We start from the raw sequence: 4,751 nt of genomic DNA on the forward strand, positions 1-4,751 counted from the left end.
TTTTCTCCAGGAAAACTCATTCACTCCCACAAAGACCAAGTTGCTCTCTGTATTGCAGATTTTCTTCTACCTTCCAGACCAGCTGTTACAGGCACATCTATCTGTATGTCCACAGGTAGCTCATCATCTTTACACCCGGTTCTCTTACAAACTTCCACATGACAGTGAACATACCATCCCCCACCTTGCATTCAAGCAAACATGATAGAAAAGTCAGAATCATTCTGGACACCACCTGCTTCTCATCACCCACCCATTCCTTCATACGTACAGCATCTAATTACCAAATCCCTTCAATTCTACCTCCTAAATATCTCTGAGATCACCTCCCTTCTCCTCATCCATTACCATTGCCTCGGCCTAGGATCCCCCCAGCTCTCTCTCGGACTTTTAGAAGAGCCTTTGAGCTGGCCTACCTGCCTCTAATAACCACCTCCCCTCCACCTCATACTCGATATGACTCTGATGATTCAGAGAAAGCAGACATGGCCGTGTCTTATTTATTTATGAATTTATCCTCCCATTTCATTTCATATAGCATTTGAGGCACATTAAACAAACACTTATAAAGAAATTAAATACACTTAAAAATAACCAAGAAAACCATACTTAAACAAATTTCAAGGCCACAAAGAAAGCTGTAATGAAAAGATGTAAGACTTAAAATTGTATGGCTCTCAGCTTCTCGGTGTCCATAACAAAAAAAGAAATAAGTTTACACGTTTACATCATCCATAAAGTGAAAACATACTACTTCCTCAAAAGAATCAAAGCTGATTGATAAGAAGTGTCTTACGTGAGATTTCTTAGAGTGGGCACTTTTGTTTAGGGCACTCCTACAATGAACATTACAGCAGGTTTTCATAATGTTCCTCATTATAAGCCAAGTGCATGTGCCAAAACCAACTTCACTGAAAACAGTTCTGCAGGGAAATTAACCATGCCATTCCCCTGCTTACAATCCTCCGCAGTCCCCCATTATCATGCAGATACTTATTTTGGTATAAAGTACAAAGGCCTTTGTGATCCCACTCTGTCTAGCTTTATAGCATCATTGCTTGCTGGTCAGCAACCCTCACCCAAAGGTTTTCCCATGTTAAACTATTTGAGGATCCCTTTGGCTGCTTCCTAGGCCTGAAACAGTCTCCATCCCCATCCCCACCATTCACCTAAAGAATTCTTGCTCTCTTTTTTTGCAGCCAGTTAAGCCGAAGGTGCTCTTTTCCCCGTGGGGGCCTGGTGTGCAACGGCTGTGAACAGCAGCCTCCTCGGTAGTGCTTGCAGCCTGTTGCCTGTGCGGGTTGCCCTAAGGGACCTTGGGGAGAGCCCTTTCCAGTGGACCTTCATGACTGTCATGCTGTCCCCAGTCTAGGCTCCAGACAGGTATGCGCGGTGCCTTTGGAAAGCCCCAGGGCACAGTGGCCAGGGTCCACACTGGCCAAGTCATAATGTTCATCCGTACCAAGCTTTGAATAAAGGAACATGTGATTGAGGCCCTCGGCAGGGCCAAGTTCAAGTTCCCTGGCCGCCAGAAGATCGGCATCTCCAAGAAGTGGGGATCTACTAAGTTTAATGCGGATGAATTTGAAAACATGGTGGCAGAAAAGCGGTTCATCCCGGATGGCTGTGGGATCAAATACATCCCTAATCGTGGCCCCTGGACCAATGGCGGGCCCTGCACTCGCGAGAGCCTTGGCGCTGTCCCCTCCTTACTCACGCCCACCCATAAATCCTACTTTCCTGTCAAAAAAAAAAAGCATTCTTGCTCTTTCAAGACCTAACCCATGCGTCAACTTCCTAAACACCATTTCCTGCCAAGTTTAGATTCTCTGTCTTCTATGCTCCAGTAATTGCTTTTACGTGTCACTGCTATACCACTTATCCAGTTGTTGATAATTGTATGTTTATCTACCTCCTCTGCTAGATGATGAACCAAGGATGAACTCAATTCACAGGTTCCCAGTAAATATTTTTAAATGCATAAATGAGTGACAGAAGTTACAACAACAACAAAACCCACTTGGACTACCAATTTTGTTAATCTACATAATGGATAAAGCAACCCACACAGCTAGTTCCTAGGATTCTAGGTAATTCTTAAAGGAAAATGTGTTATGACATCTTTCAAATCTAAATTAAGGATATGTTTTATATGAAATAGGTTGCAGTGTCATCTAAGAGGTGGCCAGAGAGGATTAAAAGTTTATAGAAAGTAGAGAGAATTTGAGCTACCCCTATGGAGAATAGGAGCAAACAGCAGAAAACACATCGTGATGGGTGGTTCAGGCCAAAGACAACTGAAAACCATGATTTTGTTTGGGACTATCTGCACCTTTGTGCACCGCGCGTGGTGCTGTCATCCATTTAAACACCAAATATTTACCTACTGAAAATCTTCTTTCTCTCAATGTGTGTTTCTTAGCTTTTCATTGCCCCTTTATATTAGGAAGCTAGATCAAGTCCAGGAATTCTCAAACTCCATCATTCATCAGAATCAACTGGAGTTTCTGGAAAAAGCACATTGCTGGGCCCCACCCCCTGAGTTTCTGATTCAGTAGGTCTGGGGTAGGACTTGAGAATTTATATTTCTCACAGCCTCCTCACTGGTGATAATGCATTTGGTCCAGGGTCCACTCTTTGAGAACCACTGCTGGTCTAGTCTATCTTAATGGAATGTTTGTGGCATTCATATACTGATGACAACCTTCCTTTTATTGTGAATCTCTCTGGGGAATTTTCTTTCATCATCACTGTTAATTAAAACTCTGAGCTCACCCTTGGGCAACTCTCTCAAGTGGAAACTGCTAATTCTCCAACAGCCCTCACATACCTTAAGGATGGGGAGAAAGTTGAGCATGCACATTGCCCCTCCATTACCGGTTCCAGACAATTAATTCTCCACCCATATTCTACAAAGCCCTACTTCTTTGAGGCTCATATTATTTGGTTATTACCACACTTTTCCCTTCCTCAGCAATCATCTCCTGGCCTCCCAGTCATTCTCCTTCATTCACTGAAGACTTTGGCCTCTGGCTTATGCTAATTTTCTTCACCCTAAGTGCTGCCATCACAGGTGACTTAAACATCAACATGGGCAATGCAAACAACACCTTAGTACGTTACCTTCTCAGACCTCGTTTCTAATGACTTTTTGCACCGTCCAATTCTGGCACCTACTCCCCTCACACACTGATTTTGTCAACCCCTGGAACTGCCCCAACTCTGGAATAATATATTGAAACATCTCATTCTGAGCCCTCTCCCTATTTTGCCAGAACTTCACACCCAATAACTCCCACTATACTTGTTCTTGAACCTTATAATGATTTCCATTCCCTTTGTTCTCTTAGCCTCTTTCCTATCAGGTCCCACACAACTCCACTTCCTCTCCTCTCCAACTTAGGTTACACGGTTCAAATTCTCATTTACACCAATGCCAATAAGTCTGTTATCCCATTGTTCTTCCATTTGCCCATTTGGAAAAAGCCAAATACTATAATAATCCATCTGTCCACCTTCTCTGCATCTTTACCTGGTCTACTCCACCCAGCACCACAGGAGAAACTCGCATAATGGTACAGATTGGTCCCGCCATAAATTCAGTCTTCAGATTCACCTGTGCATTTATCGACTCCCAACAACTAACAATCTTTCTGTGTTTCCTTAGCTAAGATGTCAAACTTTTTCCACTCTCCTTTTATCTTTACCTCTCTCACTCTCAGTAGCTGATCTTGCATTCAGAGAAGAAAAGAAATCCACAGAACAGATTCCCTCAAATCCCTCCAACCAAGACTGAAAATGTGCCCACATCTACATCGTTGATTTCTTCCTTCCCTTCTAGTACAATAGAAAATGATGTCTCTCTTCCCCCTTAAGTCTAACCTCTGCCCAAATGCCCTACTTTCACCCCAGGCTTCTGGGGATCTTATTCTGTTATGTCAACTTCTTTTCTTCAGACTATGCCCTAAAGGGATTTTAAAATATTTGCATACCTTTCATTTTCATGAAAGCTTTTCCTCAGTGCTGGGTACCCCTTCAGCTACTGCCTTCTCTCTTTCCTACCTTGCCTTCAAAGACGAGCTTCCAGGAAACTAATTATATACTGACCACACCCACTTCTTCACCTCCCGTGCATTCCTCAGTCCACTATTAAGCTCTGCCCCTACCGCTCCACCAAATTAGATGGTCTCCTCAGTGACCGCCTAAAGTCCTATGAATTAAGTTGCCACCAATATTTCCAGATATCCAAACTTCAGTTTTTGTTGCAACTACATAATTTTGGATGTACAGCAGGCACCTCCAACTCAGCGTGTGCAGAACTAAACTTGCCCTCTGTCCCCCGACCGTGTTCTCCCTCCCGTGCCCTATGTCTCAGAGAATGGTATCACCACTCACGCAGCTGGCCAAAACAAAACTTACCCATGATACTCAACCCTCTACCTCATCATCCTCAATCACTGTCTATGACCAGCTAATTCTACTGGCTCAATATATATTAGACTTACCATCCTCATAGCGTTTCCATGGCGACAATCTAAGGCCAGGTAACTTGTATCTCTTGACTGGATCACTATAGTAGCAGCTCTCACAAAGTTGGTTTTGCCCTTCGCTATAGCCAGAATGATCTTTCCCTTCTTAAAACTTTTTACACTGAAGCTCTTCATTTCTCTCAGGATAAATTTCAAATTCCTCATTTTGGTTTACAAGCTCCTTCTTACTCAGTCCATAGCTATTTCTCTGGCCCAGCTTCT

At 43.3% G+C, this 4,751-nt stretch overlaps 1 non-coding gene across 1 annotated transcript; it reads left to right on the top strand.

Annotated features, from left to right (window-relative positions):
* The first annotated feature begins 1,193 nt into the window (after positions 1-1,193).
* LOC133092807 (small nucleolar RNA SNORA70) lies at positions 1,194-1,328 on the top strand. Its single transcript, XR_009701163.1, has one exon. It is a non-coding gene; the product is annotated as a small nucleolar RNA SNORA70 (small nucleolar RNA).
* Positions 1,329-4,751: the final 3,423 nt, after the last annotated feature.

Source organism: Eubalaena glacialis, chromosome 5 (genome assembly GCF_028564815.1).
Source record: "Eubalaena glacialis isolate mEubGla1 chromosome 5, mEubGla1.1.hap2.+ XY, whole genome shotgun sequence".
Classification (NCBI taxonomy): Eukaryota; Metazoa; Chordata; class Mammalia; order Artiodactyla; family Balaenidae; genus Eubalaena; species Eubalaena glacialis.